Below are 21,887 nucleotides of genomic sequence, written 5' to 3'. Positions count from 1 at the left end.
GTGCACCATTTTTGTCAAAGGTTTTAATAGAAAACAAAGAGGGTGGACTTTTTAGAAGGGCATTTCAGGTTCATTGAAAACGTTTTTAGTAAACCCTAGTTGTTCCAGGGGGGTGCTGGGGGTTCTGTTATCCCCATTTCAGTTTTCTAGGAAAATAAACATGATGCAACACTCTAATGCATGAACTAGCTAGGGTGTGACACCTGCTTTTGCTACTTCACCTATCTTTATTTCCGATAAGGATTATGATTTCTCTGTCAATCCTGAGTTAATTACTTTGGTTGAATCTGATCCTTTTTATGGCTATGAATATGAAACTGTTGTGGCACATCTTACTAAATTAAATGATATAGCCACCCTATTCACTAATGATGAGAAAACTCGCTATTACTTTATCCTTTAGTTGTTTCCGTTCTCATTAAAGGGTGATGCTAAAACATGGTTTAATTCTCTTGATCCTGGTTGTGTGCGTAGTCCCCAGGATATGATTTATTACTTCTCTGCTAAATATTTCCCCGCTCGTAAGAAATGAGCTCCTTTAAGGGAAATATATAATTTTGTGCAAATTGAAGAAGAGAGTCTCCCACAAGCTTGGGGGAGGCTTCTCCAATTACTTAATGCTTTGCCTGATCATCCTCTCAAGAAAAATGAAATACTTGATGTCTTTTATAATGGACTAACCGATGCTTCCAGAGACCACCTGGATAGTTGTGCTGGTTGTGTTTTCAGGGAAAGAACTATTGAGCAAGCTGAATTGTTATTGAATAATATCTTGAGTAATGAAAATGATTGGACAATTCCTGAACCAACTCCTAAGCTGACTCTAAAGAGAAGGGGTATTCTATTTCTCAGTCCTGAAGATATGCAAGAGGCAAAGAAATATATGAAAGAAAAAGGTATTAAAGCAGAAGATATTAAGAATTTACCACCTATTGAAGAAATACATGGTCTTGATAACCCTACACAAGTAGTAAAGGCAAATTCTCTCTATAGATTTGATGAAGGTGATATTCCTCGTAATAAGTCTGCTAGCCAATGCTTAGATGAGTTTGATAATTTTATTGTTAAACAAGAAAACTTCAATGCTTATGTTGGTAGACAATTGAAACGTAATGCTGATATGCTTGAACACTTGAGTGATTATATGTCTAGAGTTAAAGGTGAACTTAAACTTATTAGTAAACATGCTTCTGTGGTTACCACTCAAGTAGAACAAGTGCTTAAAGCTCAGAATGATTTTCTCAGTGAATTAAATAATAAGAAAAATGATAATGATGTTAGAGTTGTGACTAGAGGGGGTAAAATGACTCAGGAACCTTTGTATCCTGAGGGCCACCCTAAGAGAATTGAGCAAGATTCTCAGAGAACTAATTTTGATGCACCTAGTCCTTCTAAAAAGAATAAAAAGAAAAATGATAGGACTTTGCATGCTTCTAGTGAACCTGTTGTTGATACACCTATGAATCCCAATGATATTTCTATTTCTGATGCTGAAACACAATCTGGTAATGATCATGAACCTAGTGATAATATTAATGATGATGTTCATGTTGATGCTCAACCTAGCAATAACAATGATGTAGAGATTGAACCTGCTGTTGATCTTGATAACCCACAATCCAAGAATCAACGTTATGATAAGAGAGACTTCGTTGCTAGGAAGCACGGTAAATAAAGAGAACCATGGGTTCATAAACCTATACCTTTTCCTCCTAAACCATCCAAGAAAAAGGATGATGAGGATTTTGAGTGCTTTGCCGAAATGATTAGATCTATCTTTTTGCGTATGCGTTTGACTGATATGCTTAAAATGAACCATTATGCTAAGTACATGAAAGATATTGTTACAAATAAAAGAAATATACCGGAAGCTGAAATTTCCACCATGCTTGCTAATTACACCTTTAAAGGTGGAATACGAAAGAAATTAGGAGATCCAGGAGTACGAACTTGACCATGCTCCATTAAGAGAAACTATGTTAAAACTGCTTTATGTGATCTTGGAGCCGGTGTTAGTGTTATGCCTGTCTCTTTATATCATAGACTTGATTTGAATAAGTTGACACCTACTGAAATATCTTTGCAAATGGTGGATAAATAAACTGCTATACCTGTCGGTATTTGTGAGGATGTGCCTATTGTGGTTGCAAACGTTACTATTTTAACGGACTTTGTTATTCTTGATATTCTCGAGGATGATAGTATGTATATTATTCTTGGTAGACCCTTCCTGAATACTACAGGGCTATTATTGATTGCAACAAAGGCAATGTCACTTTTCATGTTAATGGTAATTAGCATATGGTACACTTTCCGAGGAAACAACCTCAAGTCCATAGTTTCAATTCTATTGGAAAAAATCATTGATTATTATTGGAGGCTTTGAATTTCCTCTTCCTAAACTAAAGAAGAAATATGATATTATTATTGTTGGGGATGTGCATATCCCTGTTGAGGTAACCTACTGGTATTCAAAAATTCTCCGGTTTCATGTTATTCGGAAAGAGTTTGTTAACAAGACTTGATCAACCTTATTAGTGGATTCCTTTTGATGAGCATGAGATGGATGAAGTTAGAAAGCACAACTCTATGTACCCTTTTTTTACTTTCTGTTATTTAGATTAAATAAAGCAAAAATAGTATTTTCTGTCTATTTTCTGAATTATCCTTGCAATAAAAAATACCCCGAAAATAAAAGTTCTCCAAATGTCCCAAAAATGAAATATGATCTTTTCTAGAATATTTAAGAATTATTGACACTGAGAACACACCAGGGGGACCCACCATATGCCCACGAGGGTGGAGGGCGCACCCACCCCCCTGGGCGTGCCCCCTGCCTCGTGGACACCATCTGGGTCCCCTCCACTTATTCTAGCACCCACACACTTCGTCTTCCTCCAGAAAAAATCATCCACCAGCTCAAACACGAGTTCTAGCTCATTTTGCTGCCATTTTCAATCTCCTTGCTCAAAGCTCCATTCACAAAACTGCTTTGGGGGATTATTCTTTGGTATGTGACTCCTCCAATGGTCCAATTAGTTTTTGTTCTAGTGCTTTATTTATTGCAAATTTTTGCTGCTTAGGTGACCCTGTTCTTGAGCTTGCATGTCAAATTTATGTGGTCAAAAGTAGTTCTAATGCATGATATGACCTCTAGGCACTTGAAGGAGTAGTTGCTATAAATTTTGTTGAGTTTGGTTCACTTTTATTTTAAGTTACTAAAAATTTTAGAAATTTTCAAAAAAAGATGAAGAGATTTTCGAGGGGCTCATCGAGCTGTAGCTCGAAGGAAAAGCAAAGTGAATTGAATAAGAAGCGCAAGTATAATCTCCCTCGTACTGCGGAGGTTCGGACGTGTGAATGGCCTTGTGATGAGTTCTTGAGAGAAGCCGGTATTTATGAAGATTTTTATTAGTTGGCTGAGAATGCAGGCCTCAGCGACTTCCTCCACGACCAGCGCGAACAGTATCTCCAACTCACCAATATTTTTGTGCAAAATTTTCATTACCATGGTAGGAGATCGCCACCTTCGGTGGAATTTTATTTATATGTGAGCATAAGGAGATGTCACTTTATGATTTTTGCCGGGTTTGTAGGATACCCTTTTAGGGCAGCATAGAGGAACCATGTCAGGACCCCGATTCCAAGTCACATCGATCTAGCCGGTAACACCTCATATCACTTTGCGGCCTCACGCACGGTATCCCCACGGGTGTCGCCTTACCAATACCCGGGACCGTTTGCGCCTTTTGGCTCACGTATATGATAGTGTCGCTAGCATCCATATGACAGAGAACCCGGGCCGACATGGCTAGTCGTGAACCCAAAGCGGCACTAACCTATGGGGACAGGCATACATGAATCCCATCCAGCATGTCGGTCATCAGCGTGTGAATCCGGGCTGTAGCACTGGGATAACAGGACTCTGGGAACCCGGGCTGTAGCAGGCTAGGCAGGACTCTGGATGTAACCGCGTGACATTTCCCCGAAGGGACAGACACTGGAACGAAGTGAAACACATGCCGGCCAGTCAAGTGTCCTGAGCAGTAGTGTTGGGCTAGCAGGACTCTGGTGAATCGGGATGTAGCGGACTACTATGGCCAAGGATAAACAACTAGATTGTCGGATCCCACACATACCAAGCTTTTCAATCATACACACAATATGCTCGATATGTGTAAATACAACATGGCATCACAACAAAACTCTACAACTCAAAGTACTTTATTTAAGGCTCCAGAGAGCCATACATAACATGTTCATATAGGTAGGGGTCACATGACCCGACACTCAAGTCATAGAAGCATACAAGCACATGCGGAAGCAAATAAGTCTGAGTACAGACACTAGAAAGAAAGAAGGCTTGACGAAGCCTGTCTATCTACATGGGGCCCTCCATGGCCAGAATCACCACCTGGGTGGCAAGTTACTCATCGACGTCGAGCTCTACGTAAAACACATCGGAGGGGGCGGTGTTGTCGTCTAAAAATAGTAATTAAAGCAACATGAGTACAAAGGTACTCGGCAAGTCTTACAACAGATCCTACTATACATGCTCATTCTCAAGAAGGTGGTGGAGTTATTGCAGCAAGCCAGCTTTGACTCTTGGCTAAGCTATCCTACGAGACACCACTAGTAAAACAGTTTTCGCACACGAGTCCACTAATCACCAACACAATACTCCACCGAGGATCCTCCCTCGTCATGAGAAACACCAGAAACTAGTTGCAACTCCTGGACAGAGTACTAGGGTGGTTAAGAAGCCGAGAGGGTCCATTGGTTTCGGGCCCAATGCATGGTAGTAATTGATTCTTGAATCACACATGCAGATCTCAGTTCTTAAGGATGGCCTCAATGAAACAACCCACCATGTACTCCTACATGGCCTCTCATCGATACCTTTACCAAATCATGTTCAACACATCCCTCACATTACCGACGTGATCATTTCACTCTGGCCCATCACCCAGATGAACCAGACCTGACACAACTCCAAGCATAGCAGGCATAGCAAGGTAGGAAACACATACATGGCTCAATCAACTCCGGCACATGCTAGTGGGTTTCATCTAGTTACTGTGGCAATGATAGGTCATGCAGAGGATAAGGGTTCAACTACCGCAGCACACAGCAGTTTGAAACGTTGTTGTCTTAATCCAGTAAATGAGAGCAGGAGCGAGAACATGGGATTGTATCGATATGATCAATGGGGCTGCTTGCCTGATGGAGTAGTAGTATGGTACTGCCCTTTAGTTGGGTACTCGGAAATATCCTCGGGGGCAGAACCTACCAGGAAAGATACCACAGAACAGAATAATCACATGGCAATATGCAACAATATGATGCATTCTATGACATGGCAATATGAGGTGTCCTGCCTAATGCATTGTGAAACAAGCTGGTTTGAGTCTATTTGAATCAAGAATTCAAATGAAAGCTTATGGTCTTAAGCCATATAAGTGCATTAGCTTGTTTCACCTAAACAGCAAGGTTAAAGTGTTTTGTCATGCATGAAACCATTACAGATGGAAAGATTGAATTATATGAATAAATTTCAAATATAACTCTTTGCATTTGGAGTTACAGATTAAATGTTATGAATTTTGACGTTTGTTATATTTTCTAGAATTTCCTTTATAAGAATAATTCTACTGATTGAATTATTGCATCAGCATAGCGTCAGGGTGACATCAGTGGTCAACGGAGCCGGTCCAGGTCAAACCTGACCAGTGGGACCCGCGTGTCAGTAGTTAATTAACTAACTATATTTTGTTAGTGCAAATCTAAGTTAATTAGCAGAGCGGTCCCACTTGTCATAGACTTAGGGGGAGTCAACCTGGGCCCAGACGGGCTCAACCAGGGTCAAACTCGCCGGCGTTTAGCCGTCGGCGAGGCCAGACGCGGCGGAGCGGTGCGGGTTTCGTGCTCCGGTGACCAAAACAACGGCGGAGCACATCTACATGATGCGGGGAGTGAGCCGTGTCGAGTGGTGGCAGTGGGTGGAGTTGGGATGGCTGGAAACGTCATCGGCGACGAGCTATGCGGCTGCCGAAGCTCGGGTGAGGTCGAACCCGAGGCTACGGGGCACGGCGAGGCGCGTGGAGTAGTGCTATGGGTTCCTACGAGTGCGGTGAGTGCGTTGGTCAAGGTGGTGTGGCCAGTGGGTGGCCGGAGTCACGTCAGCGACGAGCTCGGCGGCGGCGGGTGCGGGTGGACGTGGTGTGGTGCATACGGTGCAGGAGAGAGTTAATAGAGAGGGGGAGGATGGAGATGAGCTCACGGCGGTTGCAGCAAGCATCGAAGCGGGCTCGGGAAGGCCGGAGCTGACCGGGGCGACGATGGTGATCTCGGCGGACGGAGTTGGGGGAGACGGGGTCAGGGGCGACTCCAGAGCGGGCGAGCGCTCAGGGCTCGGCCTGCTCGACGTAGTCGACAACGGCGGAGCGAACAGACACGGTGACGCGGCACGGGGACGACGACGGACGCGGTTATCACGATGGTGCGGGCGCGGCAGCGTCGGCCATGGTGCGGGAGAGCGAGGGAGAGGAGCTGGGGAGGAAGAGGCGTGTCTGCGAGCTCGGGGGAGAAGTGCGTGACCGAACCAGGGCAGCAGGACGGCGAGGGGAGGAAGCAGGGCGGCGGGCAACTGCGTGACACGCGCTGGTGCCGACGTCGAGCACCTGCCTGCCTGCCTGGCCAAGCCAAGCAGCTCGCTGGAGCGGTGGCTGGGCTGGGCCGGCCAGGTGGGCCTGCTAGGCGAGCGCCAGGTAATCCTCTACTCTCTCTGTTTTCTGTTTTTCTTTTTATTTATTCCTGTTCTGTGTTTTGAAATAGTAAAAATACTATTCCATTTAGGAAAAACCTGAAAATATTCAGAGGCATATTTGAAAATATTCTCAACAGCCTAAAAATTATTTCAATATTATTTGGGTATTTTAAAATATTTATAGGATTTAAATTGCCCAAATGCAAATAGTAATGAATTAATCCAATGACCTTATATGTCCTAGAAAAATGTGAACCCACTTTGTCTGAGGTTCTAACCCCAAAACAAAAAGGGTGGACTTTTTAGAAGGGCATTTCAGGTTCATTGCAAAAGATTTTAGTAAACCCTAGTTGTTCCAGGGGGTGCTGGGGGTTCTGTCATCCCCATTTCAGTTTTTTGGAAAATAAGATATGATGCAACACTCTAATGCATAAACTAGCTAGGGTGTGACAAACCACATCATAATGATGTGCAACGATTCATTGATATGATTGTAGTAGGGGAAACGATGAAGGTTTCCGATGCAAGAATTACTAGCATACATTTTCCTATTCTATGTTACTTCGCAATATTTGCTAGTAGATGCTTAATTGGTCGAGGGAACTGTGGTAATCTTAGTGCCCCTGATATTGTTATTTTGCGCCATGCTTTGTTTCGTGATACCACTTTTAGTTTAGGCGCTATTGTTGCTAAACGGTTAAATCTGAACCATACAAAGGGTCCCGTCTTAGGAGGCATCTTCGCCTCGCGCCTTGCTGCACACTTTAACATACCTATTAGGCATTATGAGAAAGGGGAAAAGTTGTTGCCTCATATTTTTCTAGATTATAAGAGTATGGTAGCACATGATTTTATTGTTAAGATAAGATGCTTAACTATAGACTGATATGTGATAAGAATTACTTTGAGACTATTACTTTGCCTGCTCCCTCTTTGTTCAACATATTATCAGGCACGTACCTTGTTCTGTCGGAGGCCGTTCAGGCATACCAGAGCCTGACATCAGCTCCAGAGCCGGAGACACTATCTGATCCCCACCATCATTCTGTTTATTCGTGGGATCCGGAGGAGATTGCCAACCAGTGGCAACCCGAGGACCCTCCTCAATACACCGGAAAGGGAGCTTTGATCCATGGGCATAGACCAACTTAGGCCAAAAGCCTAATCTTGGGGGAGTACGTATCTCTCAACGACATTACATTCATGTTCACACACTCATGCTAGTTGTCGGTGCTCATACTTTTTCATTGTATCATCCATGCTAGTTTAATTTCTTTTTAAGCCTTCTTCTTCTGTGTTTGAAAAATCTTAAGAAAAACAAAAAAATTATTTGTAGCTTTTAGCTAGTTTACTTTCCATGCCTGTAGTAGTAGTAATTAAAAAGAAAACCCAAAAAGATTTCTCATTCTTCTTTTGCTTGTTGGGAGCTTTCCGATGTAAATAGTTTTGTTTCTTTTCTTTCTTTGGGGGTCGAGAGGAGAAGACCTTGATGAAAATGTTGAGTGTCTCTCATATGCATTATTGTTGATTTAACAAAGAGCCCATATTACCTTGTCTTCTCCCTTGAATTGAATGCTTGCAGATTCCAGCTTAGTCCAATGCACATGCACTATTATTATTATTCACACTGTTCGGTTGTGCAAGTGAAAGGCAATAATGACGATATATGATGAACTGGTTGAGATGAGAGAAGTTGGTATGAACTCGACCTCTCTTGTTTTTGTAAATATGATTATTTCATCGTTCCCGATTCAGCCTATTATGAGTGAAACATGTTTGCAATCACAATTAGATATTATAGTTGCCCATGCCATGCTTAATTTTTGCTAGGAGTTTATAATGGTTTACCTTGCGTGCCAACATGCTATTAAAATGGTTGTGATGTGGTATGATGGGGTGGTATCCTCCTTTGAATGATTCACACATGGACATGACTTGGCACATGTTCACGCATGTAGTTGAAACAAAATCAACATAAGCTCCACGATATTTACGTTCATGGTGAATTATATCCTACTCATGCTTGCATTCAGTGTTGATTAATTTTAATGCATGTTCATGACTGTTGTCGCTCTCTAGCTGGTCGCTTCCCAGTCTCTTTGTATCCTTCACTTGTACTAAGCGGGAATACTGCTTGTGCATCCAATTCCATAAACCCCAAAGTTGTTCCATATGAGTCCACCATACCTTCCTATATGCGGTATCTACCTGCCGTTCCAAGTAAATTTGTATGTGCCAAACTCTAAACCTTCAAATAAAAATTTCATTTTGTATGCTCAAATAGCTCATGTATCAACTAGAGATGTCTGTATCTTCCATGCTAGGCGGGTTATTGTCAAGAGGAGTGGACTCTGCTCCTCACTCACGAGAAAATGGCTGGTCACTGGGATGCCCAGTCCCATGTTCAAATCAAATCAAAATAATTGCAAACAAAACTCCCCCATGATTGTTGTTAGTTGGAGGCACTCGTTGTTTCGGGCAAGCCATGGATTGATGCTTGTTGGTGGTGGGGGAGTATAAACTTTACCATTCTGCTTGGGAACCGCCTATAATGTGTGTAGCATGGAAGATATCGAGATCTCTCGGTTGTTATGTTGACAATGAAAGTATGCCGCTCAAAATATTATTCATCTCTATTTCAAAATCGAGCTCTGGCACCTCTACAAATCTCTACTTCCATCTAGGAAGGGCCTATTTATTTACTTTTATGTTGAGTCATCATCCTCTTATTAAAAAGCACCAGTTGGAGAGTACCGCTATCATTTGCATGTATTATTATTAATTTACATTGAGTATGACTTGACTGGATCTCTTTTACCATGAATTACAAATTCCATTCAGCCCTTGATCTTCAGAGGTGCCCTGCATTTATGTTTTGTGGTCTCAGAAAGGGCTAGTGAGATACCATCTTGTTATATCATATTATGATTGTTTTGAGAAAGTGTTGTCATCCGAGATTTACTATTATTGCTCGCTAGTTGATTATGCCATTGATATGAGTAAACATGAGACCTAAATGTTACTGTGAATATGGTTAGTTCGTAATCTTTGCTGAAAACTTGAATGCTAGCTTTACATATTTACAACAACAAGAGCAAACAAAGTTTGTAAAAGTTTTTCTTTATCACTTTCAGGTTGTCAACTGAATTGCTTGAGGACAAAAAAATGTTTAAGCTTGGGGGAGTTGATACGTCTCCATCGTATCTACTTTTCCAAACACTTTTGCCCTTGTTTTGGACTCTAACTTGCATGATTTGAATGGAACCAACCTGGACTGACATTGTTTTCAGCAGAATTGCGATGGTGTTATTTTTGTGCTGAAATAAAAGTTCTCGGAATGACCTAAAATCAACGGAGAATATTTTTGGAATATATAAAAAATACTGGCAAAAGAATCAAGGCCAGGGGGCCCACACCCTGTCCACGAGGGTGGGGGCGCGCCTACCCCCCATGGGCACACCCCCTTCCTCGTGGCCCCCCTGGTGCTCCACCGACCTCAACTCCAACTCTATATATTCACGTTTGGGGATAAAAAAAGTCAGAGAAAAGGATTCATCATGTTTTACAATACCGAGCCGCCACCAATCCCTAATCTCTCTCAGGAGGGCTAGTCTGGAGTCCGTTCGGGGCTCCGGAGAGGGGAATCTGTCGCCATCATCATCATCAACCTTCCTCCATCACCAATTTCATGATGCTCACCGCCGTGCATGAGTAATTCCATTGTAGGCTTGTGGGACGGTGATGGGTTGGATGAGATTTATCATGTAATCGAGTTAGTTTTGTTAGGGTTTGAACCCTAGTATCCATTATGTTCTAAGATTGATGTTGCTATGACTTTGCTATGCTTAATGCTTGTCACTAGGGCCCGAGTGCCATGATTTCAGATTTGAACCTATTATGTTTGTATGAATATATGTGAGTTCTTGATCCTATCTTGCAAGTCAACAGTCACCTACTATGTGTTATGATCTGGTAACCCCGAAGTGACAATAATCGGGACCACTCCCGGTGATGACTATAGTTTGAGGAGTTCATGTATTCACTGAGTGTTAATGCTTTGTTCCGGTACTCTATTAAAAGGAGGCCTTAATATACCTTAGTTTCCAATAGGACCCCGCTGCCACGGGAGAGTAGGACAAAAGATGTCATGCAAGTTCTTTTCCATACGAATGTATGACTATATTCGGAATACATGCCTACATTACATTGATGAACTGGAGCTAGTTATGTGTCACCCTATGTTATAACTGTTGCATGAGGAATTGCATCTGACATAATTATCCATCACTGATCCATTGCCTACGAGCTTTTCACATGTTGTTCTTCGCTTGTTTACTTTTTTCTTGCTGATGTTATAATCAATATAAAACCAAAATTATTACTTTCGCTACCGTTACCGCTACTATCATATTACTTTGCTACTAAATACTTTGCTGCAGATATTAAGTTTCCAGGTGTGGTTGAATTGACAAGTCAGCTGCTAATACTTGAGAATATTCTTTGGCTACCCTTGTGTCGAATCAGTAAATTTGGGTTGAATACTCTACCCTCGAAAACTGTTGCGATCCGCTATACTTGTGTGTTATCAAATACCCTACTCCAGTTTGGTGTGGTGGATTCCCTTGTAGGCTGAGGATGAACTAGTACAAGGGATGATCAGCCTCCTGAGGAGAGGTGTTCTTGAGCTCGATGAGCTGGTGGTGCTAGGGTGGTCTAGATGATCCATCCCAGATGATCCCCCTTGGCTACGATGGTGGCTGGTCCTATTTATAGAGGCCCTGGTCCTCTTCTCAAATATTAGGCAGGAAGGGATCCCACAATGGACGATTTTGAAGGGAGACAACTAGTACAAGCTATCCTGACAAAAGGTGGTCTTCGCTTGCCAAAGGCTCTGGTGGTGACGTTGTTGTGGGCTCCGCGGTGACCTCCGTCATGTCGCCATGCTGGTCTTGGTCTTGTTGCACCGATATGGAAACCTTTGCCTGATGCCTCGGGACTCCTCGCCTGCGCTTGCCTCTTTAGCACCAAAGAGGAAACAAGTATTCTGCGCCCGCTGGCGCCTGCCTGGCCGTGATCATCATGGCTCACGTCACGTGAACCTCATGAGGTGCCCCTTGCATAGATTTCTCCGCTCCTCGGGAGCCAGCCTAGTGAGGCTGCCCCCCAGGAGTTCTTGGCGACGTCCGCCTCGCGAGGGTCTTGAGGGGTTGCTGATGAAGATGGGCCATACCAGGCCGCTGGTGGAGCTACGCCCTGGGCCGCAGGCAGGCAAGTCTTGGTACCCCCATTCCCAGGACACCGACACATGCGACAGCGTACCGGCTCCTCTATGTCGACGACATTATCCTGACGGCCTCCTCGACTGAGCTTCTTTGCCAGCTCACCGCACGCCTCAGCATCGAGTTTGCCATCAAGGATCTTGGTTTGTCGCACTACTTCCTCGGGATCAAGGTGGTGCGGCGTGCCGATGGGTTCTTTCTTCGTCAGCAACAGTATGCACTGGAGCTGCTTGAGCGAGCAGGCATGCTTAACTGCAAGCCTCTCCCCATGCTTATTGACACAAAGGCCAAGGTTTCTGCACTTGATGGCTTGCCGACGCCGATGCCGCCTTTTACCGCTCTATCGTCGGCGCCTTCTAGTACTTGACGCTCACTCGGCCTGACTTGCAGTACGCCGTTCAGCAGGTGTGCCTTCATATGCATGCTCCCCGGGACGCTCACTGGAACCTAGTGAAGCGGATTCTTCGGTACATCCGTGACACTGTGGCTCTTGGTCTTACATTGACGGCCTCATCCTCGACCAACCTTGTTGCTTACAGTGGCACTGATTGGGTTGGCTGCCGCGACACATGGCACTCCACTTCCCTCTACTGCGTCTACCTCGGGCCTTTTCTTATATGGTGGTCGTCTAAATGACAACCCATGGTATCCCACTCTAGTGCCGAGGCTGAGTATCGCGATGTAGCCAATGCCGTTGCCGAGTGCTCATGGCTTCTCTAGCTACTCCAGGAGTTGCTGATTGACTTGTCCAAGGCCATCATTGTCTACTGCGACAACGTCTCTGCTGTCTACCTCTCCGCCTACCCCGTTTAACATTGTCGCACGAAGTACATTTAGCTCGACATCCACTTCGTGCGTGAGCAGGTGGCTCTTGGATGCATCCATGTTCTTCATGTCCCCACCGCTCAGCAGTTTGCCGATATCATGACCAAGGGCTTAACGACGCCTACATTTGAGGAGTTTTGGTCCAGTCTATGCGTCATAGGTGACGTATCGACTGTGGGGGGGAGGGGGTGTTGAACATATTATGTAGGCCCTTACACATGTATATGGTTAGGATAATCTCCTACTGGCCCCGTCTCTAGTTTCCTTGTATAGATGAGGCTATGGGCTACACTTGTACATATATGCGTGCATTGTGCACCCGATCAATATCGAGAGTTGCATTGCCTTCCAACATTGATGAAGGGAGGTGGCTGCCACGGGTCAGATGGTGGCGCCTGCGATGGCGGCACGCGGGACGGTGACCATGTACCAGTCCCAACCCACACAACCGGAGCTGACACCATCTCCGGCGTACACGGCATCGTCGAAGTCCACGACAAGTACAGGCCCACCACCGTCGGGTTCCACCGTGGCTTCACGTCGTCCGGCTCCTCCATCCCCTCAAGCTCCGGGATAGCGACATCACCCGTGGCCGACAGTGCCATATGCACCTCAATGTCATCTCACTGCTCTCGCTAGCTCTGCTCATACTCCCTCCCGGAGTCCTCGAGCACCTTCCTCACTAGCTCCTCCTCTTCAGTTTTCATCGGTTGATGTGGTGGTGGAGGGTACGGCAAGGGCGTACGCATGCGGCCTGGCACTCCCGCACACACGGGGAGGGCTGTGAGGACGTTCACGAGGTGCATGCGCCGGTGGTGGGATTTGAGCGTGGCCGGAAAAATAGGTTTGTCGCCACACGTCGTGCTCATCCCAAAACCATGTATCCCAACGGGGAAAGTCCACATCGTACATGGGTCATCAAGGAGATGCACCAGGATGTGACATCGCCGGTAGTTGATATCCATGAGGCGGGCGCGGCTACTCGCTGGGACGGCTGGTATGGGCACCCAATCCATTGGGCAGGTGCACATCCGACCAAGGAAGTGGGGTGGCCGTCTCCCAGTACCCCTACGAATCTCGACCTTGACATACGACCTGGTGCGTGGCATGTAGAAAATATAGGATGACTAATATTTCTGTGTTGGTTTGATTTGACCCACGTAGGGGTATATATAGAGTACAATATGCGAAAGAGACTTGGAGTAGAGGGCAAGACGTACATGGTTTAAACCAATCCTATCTCCAACTCCTAACCTCTAACTTAAACATAATTATACTTCTAACATTTCCCCTCAGTCATAGCGGGAGTGAAGTGGACGATTGCGACTGAATTTGAAGTCTTGCACTTTTGTCGTCTTCTCCGCTGCACAATCATCAACCACGTCTACGATGGCTGATGAGTCGGTACCTAGGGCGGTGAATGTGTCCCCTTCCGGTGCCTTCCCGATCTTCTCCTCTATTCTCTCCCACAACCACAGCGGGAGTGTCGAGGATGCAAGTGACGAGGCGGACGCTGTTGATTGGAGTTGTTGTCGATGAGTTGTTGTAGACATAGCCATATATGTCGATGTCGATGTAGCCGTGGTTGATGATGTAGTTGTGGATGATGAAGCCGCACAAAGCCAGAGGCGCAAAAAAATGCACTACGTTGTAGATGATGCACCTTGCGGATGCCAAAGGGTGCCGTTAGCGATGAGTCCACAGCTTTTCCAGGACCGGAGGAAACACGTCGAACACACATCGGCTTTGCCAGAACCGTGTGGATGTGTAGGGATCGTCAATATAGTGACGTTTAGTCGATGCAGTCACGCCGTCATGTATGACATGGTTGATGCTGTCGTCGTGATGCAATAGTTGCCGTGGTCGAGGTTGCATCTTGTAGAAAAATCTGTCAGAGGACGCTAGATGTCCATCTTGTGGACGAGGTGGCGGTGGTGTGTTGATGATGATGGTGCTGAAGACAACGTTGATGAAGACCTTGGCGATGAAGTGTCGGCGATGGCATTGCAGCGGCGTGTCGACGATGATGAGTCGCTTGAAGACATCCCTCGCGGCGAGAAAGTGTCGATGATGTGTCGTATCCTGGCATAGTCATACAACTCCGTGAAGTGATTCGGCTTGATGAAGAATATCTGGCGCAGATCGTGATGATGTAGTCTCGGTCGGTACACCCGTGGCCGATGCTGATGTAGTTCCTGTCAGCAGACATAGTCTGTGCGTGTGTGCGTGGTGACCATGAGCAGTTGTATCCACGGCCAAGCCGTGTTAATGCTAGTAGTGGGTGTAGTAGTGCAGGTAGTGGCACACGTCCTAGCCACGGTTGTGGTCTTGTAACTGTATATATACCCAGCCCTTGAGCTAATGCAAAGTGTGTTGAATCCTAATCCTCCTAACATGGTATCAGACGCAGAGGTAAACCCTTTCGCGTACGATCCCTCTTCCACTTCCATGGATTCCAACCCTATCCACACCCCTCCTCCTTCTCTCGACGGCACTAACGACGCTCCGGCTGTCGTGGCCGAGCACGACGATGGCACGCCCCTGAGCCCCCCGGCCTCTCCTGCCTCCTTCCGCATCGCCCCTGCTGCTCTTCCTGCTGACATTGCGCCAGTTGCTCGAGCGGCCGCGCCTCAGCCCGCACCTCCCTCTATCCTTCAGACGGTCGACATCCGTCGTCTTGTCCCGGTGGTCCTTGATCTCGCCGCCGGCAACTACACCCAGTGGCGCTGGCACTTCGACACCGCGTTGGGCATGTTCAAGCTCCGCGATCATGTCAAAGCGGACACTATCCACTGCCCCGACGACCCTGAATGGGTGATGGCTGACCACACCGTCGTCCGCTGGCTCTCCTCCACCATCACACTAGATCTCCTCGACTCGGTTATGTAGCCCAAGGACACCGCCGTTGCGGTCTGGGATGCCATCGACGCCATCTTCCGGGCCAACCATCTCTCGCGCGCCATCTACATCGGCGTCGAGTATCACGCTCTTGTGCGGGGGGGCTGTCCATGATGCAGTACTCCACCAAGCTCAAGGTCTACACCGACCAACTTCGCAATCTGGGCCAGCCGGTCTCTGAACCGTGCCAGGTTTTTCATCTGCTGCGCGGCCTCAACCGCCAGTACCATGCCGCCATTCCGCACATCATGTCGCGCGAGCCTCTCCCCTCCTTCCTGCAGACACGATTGTTTTTGCTGCTGGAGGAACTGCGCGGCGATCAGGCGGCGCATCACCAGGGCGCCCATGCTCTCATCGATACACGCCCCATCGCGCCACCGCCCCCTACTCCTGCTGTCGACACCAACTCCGGCGCTAGCCATGGGTGCAGGCGTGGGCGCCGTCACGGACGCGGCAACGGGGGGGCTCTGGCTCTGCTAGACCGCAACCGCCACGACCTCCTTCTGGCTACCCTGCGCCTGCGCCTGCGCCGTGCGCCCACTCGTGGATCGGGCTCGTTCAGGTCTAGCCTCTTGCTTGGCATGCTCCTGGTGCCGGCGTCCTCGGCCCCCGTCTAGGCACTCCTCACCAGCAAGCAATGATGGCCATGCCGTCCCCGCCCTCTGCTCTGCCGGCTTACGGCCACAGGGGGGCGCTAGCGCACCACCGTCCTATGGCTACGCGCCTGCACCGCCGCCGCCACAGCAAAACAAGCATGCCTAGGACATGGCGTCGCTCCAGGCGGCTCTGCACGGCGCCACTTCGGGCCCCTCGTCCTCCGGCAGTACCTCTGATTGGTACCTCGACTCAGGTGCCGCAGTGCACATGGCGTCAAATCTTAGTAAACTCTCCTCCCTCCGCCCTTCCTCTACCCACACCTCTGTCATCGCCGGTGATGGCGCACACCTCCCGATCATGCATGTTGGCACCGGTTCCCTCCCCACAACCACCACCTCTCTCACTCTTGGTCGCGTCCTTCTCACACCCTCTCTTATCAAAAACCTTCACTGTGTCGAGAAAATACAGTCTCTCTCGAATTTGATGAATATGGTTTTTCTGTGAAGGACCTGCGCACCGGGATGGTGATTCTCCGTAGTGATTCCGAGGGCGATATCTATCGTGTGGCCGGTGCATCGTTGGTGCAACCTCCTCGTGCTCTCCCGTTCGCTGGTGCGGTCACCACTGACCTCTAGCATCAGCGACTGGGTCACCCCGGGCGTGCTCCGGCTGCTGGTTTCGGTTTCGCCTGCACCAAGTCCTTGCCGCACTCCTGCAGTGCGTGTCGTCTAGGCAAGAACACGCGGCTTCCTTTTCAGCAATCGCACAGTCGTAGTTTCTTTCCATTTCATTTATTACATTTAGATATCTGGACATCTCCTGTCGCAAGTGTTTCTGGCTATTAGTTCTATCTTGTAATTCTCGACGACTACACGCACTATGTATGGACATTTCCTTCGCAACACAAATCTAAGGCATTCTCTGTCATTGTTCAGTTTTATGCGTATGTTCAGACCCAGTTTGAGCGGCTAGTCCTTGAATCGCAAACGGATAATGGTCGCGAGTTTGATAACGCTGCACTACGCTCTCTCCTCGCCACTCAGGGCTCTGTCCTATGCCTCTCCTGCCCGTACACCAGCCAGCAAAATGGAAAAGTTGAGTGTGTTCTCTGCACCCTCAACGACGGCGTCCGCTCTGTCCTGTTTCACTCCTCCATGTCGCCGCGTTTTTGGGTCGAAGCCCTTAGTACCTCCACCTATCTGCTCAACCGTCGTCCTTGTCGCACCAGTGCACCCACGACGCCACACGAGCTCCTCGGAGTTGCGCCTGATTATTCCCTTCTATGAGTTTTCGGCTGTTTATGTTACCCTAACACTTCCTCCACAGCTCGTCATAAACTTGCCCATCGCTGTGTTGTGTGCGTCTTTCTTGGCTACTCTTCCGACCATCGTGGTTACCGTTGCTTCGACCACAACTCTGGGTGAGTTCTCACCTCCCGCATGTTCGGTTTGACGAGCACACGTTCCCATTTGCCACCACGACCATCCCCACTCCCCCACTATACCATTCCTATCCACCACTGCCACTCGCTGGCGGGATCTGCTCGCCCTCCCAGGTGCGCTCTTCTGCATTCCGCAGCATTGCTCGATCGTCCTCGCATGCATTGAGCGGCTCTAGATCGCCCGCGCCCTCTCCCCGTTCAAACGGTGCCACTGGATCACCATCCAGTGGGTGGGCTGCCTCCCCGCCTCGCGCGCGCTCCTCCCCTTCAAGCTCCATACCCCAATCCTCATCGGACGGGCGGCGTGCTTTGTCTTTTACCGCGCGCACTACTGATTCAAAAACGAGCGGATCTTCGGTGACCGCTTCTTCGTCGAGCTCGGTTGGGTCCTCGTCCACCAATCCCACGCCGCCACCCGCTCCACCGCCACCCACCAGCGTGCTCACGCACGCGGCACCAGCGTTTTCCACCCCAACATGCGCTATGCCCGCGACTACGCCTGTGTCGTCGACACGGCTCCACCCGCCGGTGCCTCCTCGCTCCCTACCTCTGTCCGCGCCACGGTGCATGATCCCAACTGGCTCGCCACTATGCGCAACGAGTTCACTGCACTCGTTGGAAACCGAACGTGGGAGCTCGTGCCCCGTCCTCCGCGCGTCAACCTCATCTCCAGCAAATTGGTGTTCCATAATAAAACTCGTGCAGATGGCTCGCTCGAGCAGTAGAAAGCCCGCTGGGTTGTCGGTGGATTCCGTTAGCGCCCAGGCGTCGATTACGGTGAAACATTCTGACATGGCGTCAAACCGGCGACCATCCACACCGTCCTGACGATCGCTACGTCCCGACAGTGGCCGGTTCATCAGCTGGATGTGAAGAACGCATTCCTCCACGATGATCTCCAAGAGTAGGTCTACTGCTTGCAGCCCGCTGGCTTTGTCGGCGCCACCAAACCTGATCATGTTTGCAAGCTCGCCAAGTCATTGTATGGCCTGAAGCAGGCGCCGCGCGCCTAGTGTCGTGGATCTAAGACTAACAGTAGAATGGGGGGTAGGTATGAGGAGGCAAGATCCTAGCTATGGAGTAGTTGTACGCACGAGTTTATGAGTTCAGGCCCTTCGCAGAGGAAGTAACAGCCCTACGTCTCGGTGCCGTAGGGCGGTCGACGGGATTATATGTGTGTGTGTGTGTGTTTACAAAAGATGCGAACCCTTGTGCATGTGGAGGGGCGTGGCTTATATAGAGTGCGCCAGGACCCCGGCCGACCCACGTTACAAAGGGTTTAAGGTACATTAAAGGGGAGACATTACTGGTAACACTAGTAAATAAAGAGACATAATGACCATTAATGCTATGAGGTGATGTCCGACCGTTGTAGTTCGGAGCGACTTTAGACCTTCCGGTGGTCGAGTGACAGTCTCCGCGGTCGAGTGACTTCAAGTCTTCCGAGTGGAAGTCCTCATGGTCGAGTGGATGATGACTCCTCTTCGAATGCTTATGGTTTTAGGGTGATGTCCTAGGGGAGGGTGTCTAGGTCAGGCCTATGACCCTACCCTAGGTACATAGCTTCATTATTAGCCCCCGAATGGTTCAGGTTTTGAGTGGAGAAGGAGTTGATAACCTCTCTGATTCAGCTTTTGCGCTTCGGAAATGTCTTGTCCAGAGGTCGAATGAACATTCATGATGACTTCAATTTCTTGTTCAGTCGCCTTGAACCATTCCTGGTTTTGTCGAGTGAACTTTTACTATGTTGTCTTGAGTACTGATATGGAGAAGATATTCCATCTGACAGAATGCCCTGCTGCGCGCAGATATCATGCGATTTGGATTTGGGGAAGCACGCGGGACGAGGGAGGCCGCAGTAATCAGAAGCGATTAGGTGAGGCTGCCTCGATCATTGCGCCACCTTTTTCGCCACGTACCTCACACGCGGCTGTTGCGGGATTTGATTGGGTCGTCCGGACCCACAGGTCAGCCACTCGGAAGCGGCCCCATATAAGGTGTCAGGTCGGGGTTTTCTTTGAACAGTGTGTCTTCGTCCATCTCTTTTCCTCTCAGTTTTCTCCGCTACATCTGCTCCTGCTCCAGCGCCGCTGCCCCGTTCGAGCTGCGCTCACCGCAATGGGGAAGGAGAAGACGGTGGCATTGGGGCGCACGAAGAAGGCGACGGCGAAGGCGAAGGGGAAGATGTCTGGCTGGGGCGGATCATCCTCGAGGTCCCGCCTGCCGCTGGGCGGGATGTAGGGTGACTGGATTCGCTTGATGATCCGTCAGGACGACATCGATGACCTGGTCGATGGGGGACTGATTCCCCACGAATCGGTGCGACTCCCGGGGAATGAGACCGAGCCGCAGCCACAGGAGGGTGAGTGCATTCTCCTTGCTACTCACGTCGACCGCAGGTTCTCCTTGCCTCCCCACCCTTTTGAACTTCTTTAGGGCACAACTCCACCACTTTACCCCGAACACCATCGTGTATCTTGCTGCTTTCGTGTCCATGTGTGAGAACTTCCTGGGCTGTCAAACACATATTCACGTGCCGTTCTCAGATGGTCAAGAAGGCCAATCCGAGTGACGAGAAGACGCAAGTGATTCAGATGTGCGGGGGTCTTGGGATTCAGATGAGGAACAAAAGCACTTTCCCAACCATGATCCTTCCCGAGTCTGTCCGGGGTTGGCAGTCGACCTGGTTCTACTACCAGGACCAGCCAACTCCGGGTCAGTCGACTAGGCTTCCCCCCTTTTCCATGGCCCGAGTGGAGAATCCCTCTACTCTGAAAGTGAACCCAGAAGAGAAGGCGCAAGTGAAAGTGCTGGTTGAGCGATTAGTTCAGCTAGTCTGTGATGGGGTAACCGGTATGGACCTGTTGGAGGTCTTCCTCAAGTGACGCATCCAACCACTTCAAGCTCGTGACCAACCGATGTGGATGTATTCGGGCACTGGCGACGCCACTCGGATCCATCCAGAAGAAGTCGATGAAGCTACGTTGGAAGGGTGGTGAATGGGTATTACTGGCAACAAAGACAACCCCAGGGGATCTCGGAGGATTCCTCCACTCGACAACTCATACAAAACCGACAAGGTATGACTCCAAATGGTCGAGTGTCTTCCTGATTTATCAAGTATCTGTTTGCTGTCATCCGACTGACTCCTATCTTGGTTGTTGTCTTCCAGACCCTGACTGAGATGTACTCGATGCCCAACAGGGAGTAGGAGCAGGACCCAGAGGGAGAAGCGAGTGGAGGCGAAAGCGGCGAGTGGCACTCTGACGATGAAGAGGACGAGGATAGCGACGACCCGAGTGATGAATAAGAGGTCGACTCTCCTCCTCGTTGGGAAAAACGATCCAAACTTTCTCACGATCCAGCAAGCGCCTGTGGCAAAGCGACCGCGCAAAATGGGCAGTCATCGAAGCGCCCTCGGACGTCTTCTCTAGCGTCGACTAAAAAGGCATCAAAGCAACCGAAAGCCACGTCGTCCAAACCGCCAAAAGCCTTGCTGAAGATCAAAGTGGCGATCCCCATTGCTTCCGGGTATTAGTTGGACTTGATTTCTTGTTTCAGTATGAATTTGGATTTGAGTCGATTCATTTTTGTCAGACGTGACTGACTGAATTCTGAAATTTGTAGTGCCGCTACCTCTTGGACTTCTACCCGCCAGTATGAAGATGAGGACATGGAAGATGCGGTCACCTCCAACCCGGTACAATTCTCGTGGTCATGTTCTCGATTGTACGGTCGATTAAATTCTGGTGACTCGTCTAGGGTCGGCTGATTTCTTTGCAGCCCCCCTCCCATTGTTATTGAGCTTCCGGATGATGACGAGGACGTGCCGCTGAGGCCCAGGAAGAAGAAGACAATAGCTAGCAAGACATACCAGTCGGAGCCGACAGCAGAGCCGGTAGTTCAACAGCTCAAAGATGTGAGTAAGGTTTCTGTAACCTTTTCTGACCCAGTGTCGAGTGCGCGGCCTGCACCGTCGATTGCTCCAGAGCTTGTTTCAACTATCCAACTTCATGCTTCGGATCTCCAAGCCGCTATGTCTGGACCATCCATCCCCTTATTTGCCACTCATCATGTTCCA

The sequence above is a fragment of the Triticum urartu genome, chromosome 5A, assembly GCF_056163025.1.
Source record: "Triticum urartu cultivar PI428250 chromosome 5A, HENAU_Tu73, whole genome shotgun sequence".
In the NCBI taxonomy this organism is placed as follows: domain Eukaryota; kingdom Viridiplantae; phylum Streptophyta; class Magnoliopsida; order Poales; family Poaceae; genus Triticum; species Triticum urartu.
The sequence above is the reverse complement of the archived record's forward strand: the minus strand, read 5'-3'. Positions refer to the sequence as shown.